This window comes from Schistocerca gregaria, chromosome X, assembly GCF_023897955.1.
Source record: "Schistocerca gregaria isolate iqSchGreg1 chromosome X, iqSchGreg1.2, whole genome shotgun sequence".
Taxonomy (NCBI): Eukaryota; Metazoa; Arthropoda; class Insecta; order Orthoptera; family Acrididae; genus Schistocerca; species Schistocerca gregaria.
The window spans coordinates 600715796-600736070 of record NC_064931.1 but is presented as its reverse complement, the minus strand read 5'-3'; positions in this window follow the sequence as shown (position 1 = coordinate 600736070).

Genomic DNA, 20275 nt, shown 5'->3' with positions numbered 1-20275 from the left:
ATAAATTTAACTGCAACTGCCAGGTAAATAAGCTTAAGCAAAACTTCTTGCAGGAAATATTAGCTTGCTAAACTGCTGTAGTAATAGAGCAATGTATACATTTGAGATGAGAATCTTGTGTTTGTTGCTTCACTCCATTTTACCATCAAAGTGAAAGTAGTCCCATACTCTGGAACTGAGCACAGGGGAGCAGATGTAGGTATCGCATGTTGGTGTACTTGGTGAGGTTGTCATGGAGATGGTCTGCTTTTGTCTTCCTCTGACCTATAACGAAGTGTCAAGTATGTATCAGTGTTGTGTGAATGACTTTGACTATAACATGTACAGTGTAGTGCTGGGTTTATAATTTTAAGGACGAAGGAAAGCAAGAGGGTGAAACTTGGTGTGGGCACCACACAGCCTACTCCTCCCAGATAGCACCGAAGGAGCCACTGAGCTTCACTCCCCATCCAACAAACAGACAGTGTCATGTGCCCTCACATCATGAGACACAGTGAGAAGCTATGGAATTTAATCCAGGAGATTGGCATAAAGACTGATGGTCAGGAACTTTGCACCATCACCTTTCCCCCCAGGGAGCTCACGGTCCTTTCGTGATTACATCCGTGGCGAGCACTGGGCCCCGAGCTATTGCAGCCTTCCTTCTGTACAGGGCTGTATTTCCTTGCCCTTCCCCTCATTTCCTCTCCTCTCCTTGCTTCTTTCCCTTCACCCTCTCCTGTCCCTCTCTTGGTGTCCTTGTTTAAGTTGGCCCCGCTATCCTTCTGGTTATGTTGGCTTTGCAATTTGGTTTTGTTGCATAATCACCTCATCCTTTTGGCATTCCCTAGTCCACCTCTAGGGTTTGACCTTCATTACTAAATTTATATTCCATAGCGTGAGCCATTTTGGAAAGAGCACCTTACCTAGTGTCTCCGACATGTGCCCTCCTAGTTCATTCCACCTTTTCCTTCACATTGTTGTCTGATGCTAGGGTGCATAGCCAGCACGGTAGCCAGCCCGTGTGGTGGGGCCACTATGTCCCCTTTTGGTTGAGCACCCTGAAAACACAGGGATCACACTTCTGATACCTGAGATGTGTCCTCCTCATGTAAGCCTAGTAGTGGTTGCTTGTCGACCTGGAGCATGAGAACTCCCGGCAATAGCCGCCATACCAGACGGCCCTTGCTGTGGCTGGGTGGCACCCGTGGGGAGAGCCCCTGATCAGAGTGGGTGGTATCAGGGCAGACGCTATGCAAATGAAATGCATACGAGTCCAGAACTCTGGCCATTCTTCTGCGGCCATCTCTCTGCATGGAACTGATTTTTTTAGGGCCACTTCTTCTGCCCCTACGGCCTTCCCATCCATGGCAACCCCTGGGAGTAGGGTGAGGCTCGTCGGCTAGGGGCGAAACCTTTACCCCGCTATCTGGTTTGCACCAGGACTGATGGTGATACTTTCACCAACATCAGACCTTTATTTTTTGTGGGGCACATTGAAGACAAGTTTGGCGAAGTGGACTCTCTGAGCAAGATGCAGTTGGGTTCGTTGCTGATCAAAACTGCTTCAGCTGCCCAGTCTGTGGCCCTTTATGCCTGTAACCATCTTGGCACAATTTCTGTGTCCATTACCCCCCACCAGTCTCTGAATATGGTTCAAAGTGCGATTTTTCACAGGGACCTCATCCTTCAAACTGATGAGGAACTTCGGGACAATCTCGGACGGCGGGGTGTTCACTTTGTTCAGCGTGTTCAGAAGGGTCCGAAAGACAATCACATTGATACTGGTGCCTTTATCCTGTCCTTTGAAGGGGATACCCTTCCTGAGAAAGTAAAGGTTATGGTTTATCGATGTGACGTGAAGCAATACATCCCACCACCTATGAGATGTTTCAAGTGTTTTGGACACACGTCTTCCCGCTGTTCACAGGCCCCTCTCTGTGATGACTGTGGACGTCCACTGCATGAGGGGAGTTCCTGTGTTCCCCCTCCTGTGTGTTTTAATTGTCAGGGCAATCATTCCCCATGTTGACGAGATTGCCCAGTTTATAAGAAGGAAAAGGAGATACAGGAGTATAAGTCCCTTGATCGTGTAACCTACACTGAGGTTAGTAAGAAGTATGCACGTCTTCACTCTATGTCCATGACGTCTAGCTATGCTTTCGTTACATCTTCACCCCTTCCTCCCCTCTTACCCTTGTCCCAAACCCCTCTCCTCCCCCCCTCCCCTACGGCTCCCACACCCTCGCCTCCGGGCACCGTTCCCCCTTCCCAGCCGGAGAAGTGTCCCACTTCTTCAGCATCTGCCAGTCAAGGGCACTCCTCCTGGGATACTCCTTCCTGGCACCTTCCATGCCAAAGGTCTGCTGCCATGCGACGACCGTGAGAACCATGGTTTGTGGGCCCCCAGGTCGCCCAATCTTTCTGTTCCTGATCTTACTGCAGCATCTCCCTTATGCTGCACAGCCATCCTTGATCTCAAACGGAAAAGAAGAAGAAACATATGTCGCAGGACAATGAGCCTTTGGTGTCCCCAGAGGTCCCATCCCCACCTTCGCAACCTGATTCTGACCAGTTGTTCAAGGATGTCGCCCCCTCCTTGCCGGTGACGGGTAGTGACCCAGCGGCATGACTGGCTTTAGCCTGTTCAACCCCCATTTGAATCATCATTCTGTGGTTATCCAATGGAATTGTAATGGATATTACCATCACCTTCCGGAGTTGAAATCCCTTATTTCGTCTTACTCTGCAGTTTGTGTGGTTCTGCGGGAATCTCATTTTGCTGATGATCACTCACAGACCCTCTGTGGGTTCCGTGTCTTCTGTCACAATTGGGTCAGCCCCCTGCAGGCCTCTGGTGGCGTTTGTACATTGGTCCATATGTACGTTGCTAGCACATGGATTCCTCTTCAAACTACATTGGAAGCGGTTGCTGTTAGGGTCAACTCGAACTCTGAGGTCATGGTTTGCAATCTTTATCTCCCTCCTGACAGGACTCTTACACCTGCTTCCTTAACTGCCCTTTTTCAGCAACTTCCTCCTCCCTTCCTCGTTCTCGGGGATTTTAATGCTCATCATCCCTTGTGGGGCAGTGCATTTCCACGTAATTGGGGTCTTCTCGTAGACCAGTTTCTTGCAGACTACGTCTTGTGCCTTCTTAATGATGGCTCCCCTACTTATTTCAGTGCAAGTCATGGTACCTTTTGTGCCATTGATCTTTCTCTTTCTTCTCCCTCCCTCCTCCTTTCATTACACTGGTCACCACATGCCAACCTTTGTGATAGTGGCCACTTCCCATTGATTCTCTCACTCCCTTCCCACTCCTCGATGGACAGGTTACCTCATTGGCCTTTCCAACATGCCAATTGTCCTATATATACTGCACAGGTCATTTTTTCTCCCTCTTTGTGGGGTTGTATTAATGACGTCCTATGTGAGATGTCTGATGCCATTGTTTGCACTGCTAGCCTTGGTGTACAGTGCTCATCTGGACCATTTTGCCGCCGGCAAGTCCCGTGGTGGAGTACGGCCATTGCCATCCGTGATTGCTGTCGAGCTTTGCAACACCTTAAGAGGCACCCTTCTGTTGCCAACCTTATTGCCTTTAAACACCTTCACACTAAAGCCCGTTATCAAACAGAGCAAACGGATGTGTTGGGAAAGCTTTGTTTCTTTCCTCAGTTCTATTGTCCCTATGTCACAGGTATGAGCTACACTTCGCTCTTTCCAAGGTTGCCATTGGCAGTCTACCCTCCCGGGCCTTCACCTCCTGGATCGCCTTTGCACGGATCCTTTGATTCTCGCAGCACATCTTGCAACCCATTTTGCAATAACATCAACATCAGCCTCCTATCTGGCTACTTTCCTTCACTAGAAACAGTGGGCCGAAGCTTCTGACTTATGTTTTACCCCTTGTCAGTCAGAATCTTACAACAAACCTTTTACTGAACAGAAACTTCTTTCCACACTTTCTTCTTCTCATAATATGGCCCCTGGTCCAGACTTCATTCATAACTAACTACTTCAACATCTCAGTGCTCCACAACGGCAACATCTTCTTGCGGTGTGTAGCGGTATTTGGCTCCAGGGTGACTTCCCTTCTCAGTGGAGGGATAGCATCATGGTTCCTGTCCTTAAGCCTGGTAAGAACCCCCTGTTTATCGAAAGCTATCAGCCAATTAGTCTGACAAATGTTGTTTGCAAGTTACTTGAATGGATGGTAGCCCTTCGGCTCAATGGGGTCCTCTAATCTCGAGGTACATTGTCCCCTTACCAGTGTGGCTTCCAAGAGGGATGGTCTCCGATCGATCATTTACTTCACTTGGAATCCACAGTTTGGCAGGCTTTTTCCCAGCACTGCCATTTGGTTGCAGTATTTTTCGACCTTCGCAAGGCCTATGACACGGCTTGGCGCCATCACACCTTACACTTCATGAGGGGGTCTTTGGGGCCCACTCCAAATTTTTATCTGTCAGTTCCTGTTCCATCAGTCGTTCAGGGTTTGTGTTGGTACTGTTTTTAGTTCTCCATGGACCCAGGAGAATGGTATCCCACAGGATTCCATATTGAGTGTACTTCTTTTCCTGGCTTCTGTCAGTCCTTTGGTCACCCCTGCTCTGTATGTGGATGCTTTCTGCATTTGGGTTAGTTCCTCTTCTATGGCCTCTGCAGAGTGGCAGCTCCAGGGAGCTATTGGCGTCTCCCTGCATGTTCCCTCTCACATGGGTTTCAATTTTCTCCTTTAAAATCCCAGGTGGTCCACTTCTGTCATCGTACTATGAAACCCCCCCAAATCCGGACCTCTATCTCAATGCACAACTATAATCTGTGGTCCCATAGTTTCGTTTTCTGGGTCTTCTTTTCGACAACAAGCTCACTTGGCTGCCTCATATCAGACTTCTGAAGGTAGGACGTTTCAGTAAACTCAATGTCCTTTGCTTCCTTGCCCACACCTCTTGGGTGCGGACCGCTCCATCCTTGTCCACCATTATCGGGCTTTAGTGCTGTCTCGCTTGGACTATGGTTGTCAAGTTTATGGTTTGTGGCTGCTCCTTCCACACTGCATCTCCTGGATCCGGTCCAACATCGTGGTATCCATTTGGCCTGATAGTCTCTTGGTTGAAGCTGGGATCCCCCCCCTTTTCTGTTCGGCAGTCCCATCTTCTGGTTTCTTATGCAATTGCTGCCCGTTCCTCTCCCACTCATTCTTCCATTCTTCCTATTCTATCCTGTTCCCATACCATGGACGCCACCCACCTGATTCCCGCCCTTGGGCGGGTTCACCAGTTGGGCTCTGCCTTGTGTCTCTTCACCATAATTTTCAGCTTCCTTCTTTGTCCTGTCTCCCACGTTCCCTCCCCAACACCCCCCCCCCCCCACCCCCCATCCCATTGATTAGTTCATTGGGCCTGAAATCGGATGGATCCCCACCAAGGTCCAAAAGATCCCATTTCCCCCATGGTGTTCTGTTGTTTTTTCCGCCGAATTTTGTGGGAGCTTCGGGATGTTGTTGTTTTTTACACCGATGGCTCTAAATCTGCTCATCATGTGGGATATGCCTTCACGTCCTCTGCTGGCATGGAAAATCATCTCCTGCCACCTACATGTGCGGTGTATACTGCGGAATTGATGAAAATTTCCCAGGCCCTTACCTTTATTAAACAGTCCCCACTCAAGAGCGTTTTGTTATGTATGGACTCAATGAATGACCTACTGGCTATTGACTGATTTTGTTCCTGCCTACCCTTGGTCTCGGCCGTCCATGACCATCTCGCTGATCTTCACCGTGATGCTTGTTCCATTGACATCCTTTGGGTCCCTGGCCATGTGGGTATCCCAGGTAATGAGCTTGGCTGGGGAAGCAGGCACTTACCCTCCCCCCCCCCCCCCCCCCCCCTCCCTTTCTCTGTAACCCATCCTGCAGCGGATTTACGGCTTCACATCAAATCTCACTTTGCACAATCATGGGCCAACTTTTGGTACGCTACCTCCCTGTCTAATAAACTTCTTGCGATTAAGGTGACACCTATCCTGTGGTGTTCTTCCTTCCACCTCTCCCGAAAGGCCTCAACCACCCTGTGTCATTTCTGCATCGGCCATACCAGGCTGACTCATTGTTTTATTTTGCGTAATGAGCCACCCTCACTTTGTGGTTGTGGAGCCTTCCAGTCAGTAGCCCAAATTTTGGTGGAATGCCCACTTCTTTTGGCTCTGTGTACTAAGTACAGACTTCCCTCACTTTACCTTTAATGTTGGCTGACAATTCCCGGATGGTAGAACTGGTTCTCAGTTTCCTCCATGAAAGTGGTTTTTATTATCAGTTTTAAGGTTTTTAGTATCACTCTGGTGTTGGGGCATGGCACTGAAGATTGGGGTGTCTCCCTCTGTAAGCTGTGTTTAGGGATTCCTGACTCCCCTCCCTGGCCAAGATCCTCTTTTCTTTCCCTTTTGCCCGCATCTCTTGGTCGTGCGGTAGCGTTCTCAGGTTCGATTTCCGATGGGGTCAGGGATTTTCTCTTCCTCGTGATGGCTGGGTGTTGTGTGTTGTCCTTAGGTTAGTTAGGTGTACGTAGTTCTAAAGTACTAGGGGACTGATGACCATAGCTGTTAAGTCCCATAGTGCTCAGAGCCATTTGAACCAATCTTTCCCTTTTACTCTGTTTTTATCACTTTTTAGAATTGGTTAGTCTCCTTTTACAATACACACTTCTACATTCTAGCGGTTGAACGCTTTTAAATAGCAGGTGGTCTTCCCTCTACTGCATCAGAGGTGGGATATTTCCTGTGTCTAGCATAGCCTTGGGTTTGCTCTGTTGCTGACTTCCCTCATTTTGTTTTTACCATTCACAACATGACTGCACTTTTACGCTTTTTTTTTTCCTTTTACCTTTTATTGCTCTGATTTTTCTGAGATGTCAAACTGTCTGAATGGACCACATTTGGAACAAGGGACTGATGACCTTGCTGTTTTGTCCCTTCAACCCCAATCAACCAGCCAATCATCACCTTTCTTCACATTGCCAGCCAAATACTAGCAGTGAAAATTTTCCACTGTGAGGATGACTTACATCCAAGTCAAGAGGCATCACACAGGTGTGTGTTACTGACCTCATCTATGGAGATAGGTCCAATTCACCACAGTCATAGAAGTTTTCGAGTAGTAGCCCTACTGGTGTGTTAACATTGCCAAGTACTGTAAATATTCTTCTGTCTGTATAGTAATTTTACTCCAAGTCTCATGCAAGACTGGAATCCAACACACTTTCTGCATCATTTGTCCACAAAATTCAAATGCTCACTGGAGACAAGGTGTTTATTTATTTTCATCCACTGATAAATGTATACTTGCTGTCAATTTCATCATGAGTAAAGCTGATAATTGAATATGTGACTGAAGTCTCTTCAGAGATGTTGCGATTCATAATAATAAGTGTAGGGTGAACCCAGCAAATCACAGCTACAGTACTACAAGTAGAAATAATTTCTCCCTCCTGGTTCAAAATAGAGTTTTGTATTCAGGTGCAAAAGATTATGACAGGGTGTCAGTAAACTGCAGGAAGAAAACTGAACATTTCCACCTATCCATATAAATGGCAAGTTGACACATCCAGACCTTGTGGATCTGTTAAAAGCAAGTGGCCAGACAGTGTGTAAAAACAGTCAAGCTAAGACACTAAAAGTAAGTGGTCAGTCGTCATGTGAAAATAATCGAGCTGTGAAAGTGAGAAAAAAAAATTACAAGTACCCAGTACACGTGTCAAAGCAAATAAGCTACTGTACATTTTTATTGTAAGACAAGTAAAGTTCCAAAGAGCATCAGTGGTTTTTAATGGCAGGCTCTGGGGTAATTGCTTTGTTACTACCATATCAGTCCAGTGTGATCAAGGAACTAGCCACAGATGTAAGCATATAATCTGCTAGTGAAAGAATAATGTACAAAGTTAGTAAACTGATGTGTTGCTATAGAACAAACCAGAGCTACTCTCTGTGGGGATGACTCATTATTTGTACAGATAAATATCAGTCCTTGAAAAATAAAACTAATGTTTTCAGAGTTTTGTTACAAATAAATTAAAGTATTATATTATGTACCAGTTGTGGTAGATTCTTTTATGTGTTTGTCTATTTTTTGCTTGTCTGTTGTCAATGTATTATGCTCACAGTGAAAGGTCGTAACAACGTGATAAAATTGTTTTTGATAGTGCTGTTAAAAGAATTACTGTTTTTTGCGCGTATGAAGTGTCTTGGGAGAGATGGCTGGACATTTTTAGCAACTATTCATACATGAGATTCCAGGATCGAGTGCTGTTGTCCATGTCTCTTCCCATACATGTCACGTTCAATCTGAAACAATTCTGCTAGTTCAATACTCCCAAAAATACTAATAAAGGTTGTGACGCTCACCTTTGTTCTCATGAAATAATAATGGTTTATTGTGTCTCTTGCACAATGTTTCACATAACATCAAAAGAAGCAAACAAAAAACTCTAGTTACCCTTAGTTACAAGTAAACCACAGAGAAAGTAATATTCTGAGTCAATGATATAATTATCATAGAGTCTCTCAGATAATGTCTTTGCCACTTAGCTTTCTCACAGTCGATTCAGTACATTACATATTTATTACACTACACATGCCTCCCTAGGAGTACATAAGAGTACCGAAGGTCGATTATGAACTCCTATGTGTAGTTGTTCATTATTTAACACACATATACACTCCTGGAAATGGAAAAAAGAACACATTGACACCGGTGTGTCATACCCACCATACTTGCTCCGGACACTGTGAGAGGGCTGTACAAGCAATGATCACACGCACGGCACAGCGGACACACCAGGAACCGCGGTGTTGGCCGTCGAATGGCGCTAGCTGCGCAGCATTTGTGCACTGCCGCCGTCAGTGTCAGCCAGTTTGCCGTGGCATACGGAGCTCCATCGCAGTCTTTAACACTGGTAGCATGCCGCGACAGCGTGGACGTGAACCGTATGTGCAGTAGACAGACTTTGAGCGAGGGTGTATAGTGGGCATGAGGGAGGCCTGGTGGACGTACCGCCGAATTGCTCAACACGTGGGGCGTGAGATCTCCACAGTACATCGATGTTGTCGCCAGTGGTCGGCGGAAGGTGCACGTGCCCGTCGACCTGGGACCGGACCGCAGCGATGCACGGATGCACAGATGCACGCCAAGAGCGTAGGATCCTACGCAGTGCCGTAGGGGACCGCACCACCACTTCCCTTCAAATTAGGGACACTGTTGCTCCTGGGGTATCGGCGAGGACCATTCGCAACCGTCTCCATGAAGCTGGGCTACGGTCCCGCACACCGTTAGGCCGTCTTCCGCTCACGCCCAAACATCGTGCAGCCCGCCTCCAGTGGTGTCGCGACAGGCGTGAATGGAGGGACGAATGGAGACGTGTCGTCTTCAACGATGAGAGTCGTTTCTGCCTTGGTGCCAATGATGGTCGTATGCGTGTTTGGCACCGTGCAGGTGAGTGCCACAATCAGGACTGTATATGACCGAGGCACACAGGGCCAACACCCGGCATCATGGTTTACGGAGCGATCTTCTACACTGGCCGTACACCTCTGGTGATCGTCGAGGGGACACTGAATAGTGCACGGTACATCCAAACCGTCATCGAACCCATCGTTCTACCATTCCTAGACCGGCAAGGGACAACAGGACTATGCACGTCCGCATGTATCCTGTGCCACCCAACGTGCTCTAGAAGGTTTCAGCTCACGGATAGGACATGAAACATTCGAAATTAAATATTAGAGTTTTGCAATAGTACTCTATAGACCTTTAAGAGATAGATCAATTTACATATCAAATCCACTCTCACATGACGAATCTGTGATCTTGGGAGATTCGGATTCAGAGTTTATTGTCATGAATTCCGCAGACATCAGTGTAAGTGTTAATATTCAGTTTGCACAGTTGAGTGAAACCAACACTCAATAAAGTTAGTCTAAATTAAACAAAAAATTGTCAATTGTCACTATTATAGGTCTCGTAAGAAATTATACCTTTTCACTTTAGGAAATGCGATGTTTATTGCAACCTGACTGTTCACCCAAGTTTGTGTGAATAGAGTTTGGATCATATTTCATGACACTGTATGAACGTTCATGTCAGATCACATCACATTGTGTGGCACCACATTCTCCCACAAATACCCTGTTCAAACTTTGCACATAAATACAGTTCTCCACTGAAACACTGAAGTCATCCACTGTAAAAACTTTTCACACATAATAATGTGTCCATTTAAGTCATTGCACAGGAATACAATCCTTATCAAACACTGTGTCGGAATATCTGTAGAAAACAGTTGGTCCCACATTCACAATTTTTGGATCTATCATACAATTAAATTAAACCTTAAATAACATGAATACCTTTGATACTACATTGTGTACGTCCCCATATCCATATCTACTGACTCATCTCAAGGGCAAAAGACTTCCTAATACGCCAAGTCACAAAAGGATTAACTCCTCCCCAAGAGAGTCAAATAAATATTCATCTCAATTCCATTTAGGTTAAGGATAGACAGACACAACCCTAATTTACTCTTCTTTATGTGCTGTATATGAAGTTCCATGGCAAAGCGCTTATAGTATCAACTACTAAATTATAGAAACATCACCTTAAAAACACTTAACACTAATATACAAAATCAACTAACACAATACCACTAGTACAATATACCAATTAAAATCAAACTTTTCACAGTTATCCTAGATCATTGACTGTATCAGTCTTTTGAGAAATATGGCTTTAAATCTTTATGCGGGTACATGCCCTTTATTTTGTTAGTCATTGGATGTCCTAGAATATAGGCTTCTGGATTTGGCATTGAAATTACTCTGTAGGGTCCAGAGAAAATTAATGACCACTTCTTATTCCTCTTCTTGAGCAATGATGCTTTGGGATGTGTCTTGAGTATCACCTTCATCCCAGTCTGAAATGTCTTTGCCCTTTTTAAACTTTCATCATAATAAATTTTTCTCTGTTGAGCTTTTCTTTTAATCACTGATAGTGCCTGACGAATTTTTGCCTCCCTAGATTCTTCATAGATTGATAATTTAGGCAGACAATTTATCCACTCATAATTTTCTTTTCCATTAAACATCAATTCTGAGGGTGTATAGTTGGTTGAAGTGTGTGGTAAATTATTGTAAACTTCTTCAAATTGTTTTAAATAGTTCATCCACAAAGTTTGTTTATGGTGACAATAAGTCCTTATAAATCTGTTAACTTCTCAGAATTGCCTTGCAATTGGATTGGCTTCTGGATGAAATCTAGAAATTAATAGTTGTTTAATCCAGCTTTCCTTCAAGAATCTTTTCCGTCTGTATCCGGTGAAATTTGATGCATTATCATATAATAAAACGTTGGGTTTTCCAACACCTTGGATATAATCAGTGATGATTTTCACAATAATTGCCTTTGCAGTAGAAGTCTTGATTGGGTACAATTTTACATACTTGGTGAATAAATTGTAAAATCCGACAATGTACTTAACATACCCTCTGGCTCATGGTAGGGCTCCCATTACATAAACCAAACATACACTACTGTCTAACTTTGGTACTACATGTAGCGGACTGCAATAATGACTGTTGGATGGTTCAATGATGTTCCAGCTAATCATTTGCTGTATCTCCCAATTGGTAGCAGATCTTAATGCCCATGGAATGGAGTAATATCAGTGACAGTAAGTTTTTTGTGGCCTAATATTTAAATGGCACACATAATTTTTGATAACACATGGTTTCTTATCAAATACCATGGTGTAATTGCTTAAAAATTGTTTCAACTCATGCTTCTGTTAAGATATCAGGGCATTTGCATCAGTTACTGTAACATCAATCAGTTCTTCTATAGTTAACTCTGATTTTTCAGTTAGAGGGTTAGAAATCTTCCTGTTGAAACTTCTCTTTATCAGCTTAATTTCGATCCTACACCAGTAGCATTCATTGAGTTCCTGCTTTTGAATTAAATCAACTGTTAGAGGTACAACATCAACAGTCAACATGAGTTTACTGGAGGCGAACTCAACAATTGCATTTAACTCTCTCAGTAATTCATGTCATAAAATTAAGTCTATGACAAGATTTGGGACAATTAGGCAAGTGTAATCAATGGCCCCATTGCCTAAATTCATTTTAATTCTTGTCTGTAGCTTCACTGACTTGGAGCATCCTCCTACAGCACCTAATATTTTGCAGTTTGCCACGGGTAAGGTCAGCATATTTGCTCATTCCTGTAACCTCTTCATGAGAGCCATGGAGATAGAATTTACACTTGTGCCTGTATCAAGTATTCCTGTGAATTTAAAACCCTCAATATTAACTTCTATAGCCGCTTGTGGTATGCTTCGTGGTTTAAATCTACAAGTTTTATCACCTTCAAGCAATTCTTCCCTGATATCAGCATGGTTGCATTTAATCAATTTTATTTTATTGTCAAGACCCCATTCACAAGTTCTGACCAGCCTTTCAGGGCTAAAGTGGGTCGATTTTAGTTTTTCTGTCCACTGTTAGGTAAGTTGTGTTCATCACTAACATCAGTAATTATTGGGGAATAATCTCTCCAATTATTGCTGTTATTGTTGTTATTGTGTGGAGTATTGTTGTTATTGTGTGACTGGTTCCAACCTGATGTTCTGGGATTTTGACAATATCCAGGATTATATCTTCTTTCCTGTTTCCTGTTGTCATGGTATTTGTAACCCTGGTTGTTACCATTATCCTGACAAGAATTACTATTTGATCTGTAACTCTGTCTTTGTTGCCCATTATTGCTATTTGTTTGTTGTTGCCTGCTGTTGTTGTGATTACTATAGTTCCTTTCATTTAAACCATTGATCTCATGTGCATTGTAGGACCTAGCTTTAATATCCTCTAATAGCATATCAACTGCATCGACTTCTGTCTAGAATTCTTCCTGGTTATTGATGTTTAGATGCAGCAATTTTGTTTATATGTCAATTGGCAATCTGGATTTTAATTCCACTTACATAACTAATTTTCTGTCTTTCTGTCCAAATCCTGGGTAAAACTCCTTTAAACAATTTTTGAACATGATCGGATGAATAGTTTTCTTTTCTGGATTGAAAGTTGGAAATTGTCTATATTTAATAAGTTTTTCCTCCATATGAAGTGTTGCATAATCTGATACACAATCGTGCATGCCACTACTAAATGGGGAATTGCCAGTATGTCGATGTTCATGTACACCAGAATTTTGTTGGATGCGAGATGGATTAACTCTCTCGCTTGTGTAGATGTTCTCGGAACCTACTGACTGATAATCTTGGTCAGACTGATGCATATCATCAATTTGTTTATGCACCTCTTGCTGACCTTGCAAGCTTTGTGTCTATCAATACTTCTTTGAATTGTTTCCTAATTTTCAATAAGTCGTTTGATAATTCTTTGTTCTGAGAATCTCTGTCATTTATAGCTTTGGTGACTGCAGACCGAACTTTCTGCTCAACAGCTTCCGCTAATTGCGAGTCACGCTCACCGAGCCAGTGATTAAAAACATCGGAAAACTGTTCCATCTCATGTGTGAGCTGTTGCTTAACCACGTTAGCTTGCCCTATTGTAACGTTATGTAATTCCTGTGACAGTTCTGTAATTGTGGCCAATAGCTGCTCTTGCTTTTGTGACACTTCATCAAATTCTAACTGAAGATTCTTAACCGCTTCGGGTAGGTGTTTGTGTGCTTCCCAAAAAAATTCAAACTCTGTTATTAAACCTGTCTGTGTAAGAGAAACTTGTTCTATTTTAGTTTTAAGTTCCTCTTGCGTATTTACAATCTGCATTTGTAAAGCTGTTTTCATTATATTAATCTCTGATTTAAATATCGACTGTGATTCTGCTATTTGTTTTTGCAGAGCAGACTGTAGTTTGTTATGAGACACAGCTTGACTTTCTCGAAATTCTTGAGACATTTCCTCTATTTGTTTAAGTGAAACTGTCATTGGGTCAACTACCTCCTGCACATTAGTTTGAGCTATCTTGGTCTGAGATCGTGTCTTAACCATATAATCACATAATAATTAATACTAAATGATCCGTTAAAAACGTGTGTAACATATACTGTTTACTCAGTAGCTAATGATGTGCTAATGGTTATGCAGATGACAGTTTTGTGGCAAATAGTCGTATTGAACTGTCACACAATTTGTAACACAAACTACTGCTGATCTACTAAGGAAGTATGTGCCTATAGACACTTAACTCTTTGCTACCACCCATAGACGAGTCAGCAGATGAGAATATGACAACATACACTTACTCCTTGTAGATAACTGCGATATAGACTGGCATATCTCCACTATTTATCTCCTTTGTTGTAACTTTGTTCTCTTGTTTTGTCACAAATGGTTACATGAAAAAGAAAATACAATCAACATCATACAATATTAATCACAATACACATACAAACTTTTGTTGCTATGACAACCATGTATGTGCTCATGTATGGTGTCCTGTCATGGTCGCCAACTGTGGTAGATTCTTTTATGTGTTTGTCTATTTTTTTGTTCGTCTGTTGTCGATGTATTATGCTCACAGTAAAAGGTCGTAACAACGTGATAAAATTGTCTCTGATAGTGCTGTTAAAAGAATTACTGTTTGTTGTGCATATGAAGAGTCTTTGTAAAGCTGTTTTCATTATATTAATCTCTGATTTAAATATCAACTGTGATTCTGATGGATATTTTTAGCAACTATTCATACATGAGATTGCAGGTTCGAGTGCTGTTGTCCACGTCTCTTCCCGTACACGTCACATTCAACCTGAAACAATTCTGCTATTTCAATACTTCCAAAAATACTAATAAAGGTTGTGACACTCACCTTTGTTCTCATGAAATAATAATGGTTTTTTGTGTCTCTTGTACAATTCTCCACATAACATCAAAAGAAGCGAACAAAAAACTCTAGTTACCCTTAGTTACGAGAAAACCACACAGAAAGTTATATTCCGAGTCAACAATATAATTATCATAGAGTCTCTCAGATAATGTCTTTGCCACTTAGCTTTCTTGCAGTCAATTCAGTACATTACATATTTATTACACTACACAGTGAACCTGGCAATGTTTAATAATTGCTAAATATGTATGGGAATTGGGTATGGATCCTAATCTCCTTCCCCCCACCCCCTCCTCTCTGTGCACCTCCTCTCTACACCCCCCCCTTTTCCATGTCTATATCCTTTCCACCTTTCTCTCTGACCTTGAGTCTTGTTTGTTACTGCAAATTAGGGTTGCATAGAAGTGCTCTAACCATAAGCGATAAATAAACACAACATTCTTGTTTACTGTAAGACCAACTGCAAGGTATCAAACAAAACAGCACCTTGCTGTGTACACAATTTTTGTTCAGAAATTTATATAATGAGAAAGAACATGTAATGAAGAAACAATTTGTCTAACAGTTCAAGTGCCCTCTATTATAGTTGAAATGAACTGTGAAAAAGAAAACAAAACTGTACATTTTCACAGGAGAACATGGCAAACATTTTCTTTCTCACAGTCCTTTTTAACAGAAAACCGGTATGTTGATCTATAAAAAAATATATTGTCTATGACTGACTGAATGTTTATTAGGGTAACGAGTAAGAATTTGAAATAAATTGTTCAAGAACATTATGAGATTTTTAGTAACCATGTTTCCCTATTACATATTATATTTATACGTCACGTATATTTAAAATATTTATAAGGACACCGTGAATTCATTGTCCCAGGAAGGAGAAACTTTATTGACACATTCCTGGGGTCAGATTCATCACATGATCACACTGATAGAACCACAGGCACATAGACACAGGCAACAGAGCATGCACAATGTCGGCACTAGTACAGTGTATATCCACCTTTCGCAGCAATCCACGCTGCTATTCTCCCATGGAGACGATCGTAGAGATGCTGGATGTAGTCCTGTGGAACAGCTTGCATTGCCATTTGCACCTGGCGCCTCAGTTGGACCAGCGTTCGTGCTGGATGTGCAGACCGCGTGAGACGACGCTTCATCCAGGCCCAAAAATGCTCAATGGGGGACAGATCCGGAGATCTTGCTGGCCAGGGTAGTTGACTTACACCTTCTAGAGCACGTTGGGTGGCACGGGATACATGTGGACGTGCATTGTCCTGTTGGAACAGCAAGATCCCTTGCCGGTCTAGGAATGGTAGAACGATGGGTTTGATGACGGTCTGGACGTACCGTGCACTATTCAGTGTCCCCTCGACGATCACCAGAGGTGTACGGCCGGTGTAGGAGATCGCTCCCCACACCATGATGCCGGGTGTTGGCCCTGTGTGCCTCGGTCGTATGCAGTCCTGATTGTGGCGCTCACCTACACGGTGCCAAACACGCATACGACCATCTTTGGCACCAAGGCAGAAGTGACTCTCATCGCTGAAGACGACACGTCTCCATTCGTCCCTCCATTCACGCCTGTCGTGACACCACTGGAGGCAGGCTGCACAATGTTGGGGCATGAGCGGAAGACGGCCTAACGGTGTGCAGGACCGTAGCCCAGCTTCATGGAGACCGTTGCGAATGGTCCTCGCCGATACCCCAGGAGCAACAGTGTCCCTAATTTGCTGGGAAGTGGCGGTGCGGTCCCCTATGGCACTGCGTAGGATCCTACGGTCTTGGCGTGCATCCGTGCGTCGCTGCAGTCCGGTCCCAGGTCGACGGGCACGTGCACCTTCCGCCGACCACTGGCGACAACATCGATGTACTGTGGAGACCTCACACCCCACGTGTTGAGCAATTCGGCGGTACGTCCACCAGGCCTCCCTCATGCCCACTATACACCCTCGCTCAAAGTCTGTCAACTGCACATACGGTTCACGTCCACGCTGTCGCGGCATGCTACCAGTGTTAAAGACTGCGATGGAGCTCCGTATGCCACGGCAAACTGGCTGACACTGACGGCGGCGGTGCACAAATGCTGCGCAGCTAGCGCCATTCGACGGCCAACACCGCGGTTCCTGGTGTGTCCGCTGTGCCGTGCGTGTGATCATTGCTTGTACAGCCCTCTCGCAGTGTCCGGAGCAAGTATGGTGGGTCTGACACACCAGTGTCAATGTGTTCTTTTTTCCATTTCCAGGAGTGTGTGTGTCTATATATATATGTTCAAATGTTCATTACAGTATTGTGTAAAAATATCAAGAAAATCAGTGAAGACTTTTTGAGGTTTTTGCTAACATTGTTTCCCCTTTCCATATAAAGGGTGTTTGGGGAGGAAAGATCAATATTTTAAACAGTAATAATACAAGTAATTCTGAAAAAAAATGTTATATGAACATAGGTCTTCAAATGCTTCATTAGGGAGGTATGGGTATTGAAAGGAACTTTAATTCTACAAAATTGACGTGCACTTCGTGAATGTATATACAATACAACTGGACCGTAACGAGATTTTCTTGCAAACAATGCATGGGTACATGTCATGTTTACGCTACGCAACCTACCACGTATTATGGTCATGTGATGTATGTAGCACGTAGTACAATCACCCACTGTTTGCTCAGTTGTGCCACGTAAGCTGCATTTTGTAGAGTACCGGTGAAGGATTGGTTACCTATCTAGTGTATGGTGTTAACTGTGTTTGTACAAGCGATGCTAACAATGCGACATGTCTGCAATAACGAGGAATATGCAGATATGGTGTATGTTAATTGATTCTGCGATGGTAGTGCTACTACTGCAAGAGAAGAATACTACAGGTGCTTTCCGACTTGACAGTTACTTGATCTCAGGGTGTTTACCAAAGTGTTCATCAGTTTGCGTGCAACAGGTTCTCTTCCAAGTAAACATTTTTCGTCTGAGCATGCACGTCAACAAACTTTGCAAGAATAGGAAGCCATTAATGTAGCTGTTTAGCAAAGTCCAGGTATGAGCATACAATAATGTCCCTGTGTATGAATGTCCCACAGATACGTGTATGGGAAACATTACATGTGGAAACCTGTATGCATTTCACATACAGTGTGTCCAAAATCTCCACTTTGGTGGCAATGCCCAATGACTTCAGTTCTGTCACTGGGTAATTGAGAATAGTCATTTGCTTCCATACATACTATTGACTGATGAAGCCCAGTTTTCATGACATGGAATAAACAACACACGCAATAATCATCGATAGTCACTGGAAAATACACATGCTTCGGTGATAGCAATTTCCAAGTTTGTTTTGCCATAAATGTTTGGTGCGGCATGATTGGTAACATTTTGTTAGGTCCATTTATTATCAATTATTGATTGATTGGAGAGAGGTACCTGCATTTTTTGGAAAATTCATTTGTGGCACTATTGGAAGACATTCCTTTAGCCAAGCGAACTGGAATGTACTTTCAACGTAATGGTGCCCCTCAACATGTTACCTTACGTGTGAGGGACCATCCCAACTGCACCTACCTTAATCGCTGGATTGGCCATGGCAGTGCTATTAACTAACCTCCAAGATCACCTCACCTTACACCTTTAGATTTCTGTTTATGGAGTTGGCTGAAATCAGAGGTGGACGAAGTGAAGGAAAATACCCGAGATGAACTGCTTCGTTGCGTCATGGACACTGCTGAATTGATTAGGAACCAACCACAGGCAACTGAACAAGCAACACAACATGTTATCATTAGAGCGCAAAAGTGCATTGAAGTTCATGGTGGAATATTTGAACCTGTTCTCTGAACTGTACAACATCTGTTCAATAAGTGTTCAAGCTGTCTGAATACCTGTAACATGCATGTTGTAATACATTATGTACTAGATGCAAAGTAAATAAACATTATGTAAAACTGTGTAACATAGCTGTACTTCTCTGTAACATTGTTTTCAAGAGCATCGAGCTAATGACGTTTCCTCCCCAAACACTCTGTATACTAAAAAAAATATGTAGCGTCTGTTCATCTGAGCCTTTGTTTGAGAGTTGTGAAAAGATCTGAAGTAAATCAGTCAAGTACAGTTCTAGTTTGTTTTGTAACATTGTTAATTGATGACTTGTCTTTATACAGGGTGTTTCTGTAAGGGTGTGCAAAAATTTAACAGGACATAGAGGATGCTCCACTTGTTGGGAAGCAGCCTACTCACGCCATATAAAATTCATAGGCTTTCCATTGTGTGCCAGCCCAGTCCGCTGTAACTAGCTATGACATCATGAATGTTGTGGAATACCTTAAAAATGAAGTAAATGATCTGAAAAGTTAATAGCATGTCAGGAGTGATGCTAAAATGATAATGTGTTAAGTTTTAGTTTATTAACTTTAACAGTTTTCGAAATTTGGACGTTTTACGTAAAAATCATCGGTGCAACAGGAAGGAGGTAGAAACTTCAACATTTATATTCAGATTCCTTTTTCATTGTAATTTAATGGAAATAGTATGCTGGATCTCACAAAGTACTATTTTGGTTGAAATTCATAATTCTCTTTTATTGTGTCCTAAAAGTTCATTTTCTCCCTTTACTCTGTTTTATGTTCCCCCTTTTTTTCGCCTTAAGTATGTAACATTTTATTCTTATTTCAGTTGTCAGGACACTCAGTTGAAGAGTGGTGGATTGTGCCACTGACAGGAATCACAAAAAAAACCTAGAGTAAGGCCCCAGCTCTCTTCTAGATTCGTATCAGCGTGCACTCCATGTCGGAAGCTGCATCGCGTTTGTGCAGTTGCCAGGAACAGCCTTGGATGCCATATTATGAACTCAATATGCACTTAACAATGAGTTCACATTGGGGTAAAGTGTTAACTATGGAATGACTGCAGTGATTTAGTCTCAGTTTGCGTATGTCGTATTTTCACGTGTTGCCACAGGACAGACTTTCTGCAATTACTAGCATGGTGTTTGATGAGTATTAACATCAAATTCTGGTGAGAATTCACTTTGAACATTTACATTGATGTCAGTTATTGAACAGTTTCATTATCTAGGAATAATAGGATCCACGCAATAGACTCTGAACAGCTCTGATAGTACAATAACTGATATGGGTAATCATTTGTCTAGAATTACACTTTATTGTTTTCAGAATATAATGAAAATTGTTACAGTAAACTGCATATTCTATGAATCCCAGACATCATCCTAAATCCTCAGGGCAATGAACTTCAATAATCAATAACTTTTTCTCCATCAGAGTGGGCATAGCGAACTTTAATTGCAGGCATCACGTTTTTGCTAATCACTTTCTGGTTGCCAACATTGTAGTTAGAGAGCCTGTGTTGAGAATGGCAAACAAATAATATATATAATACAATATTT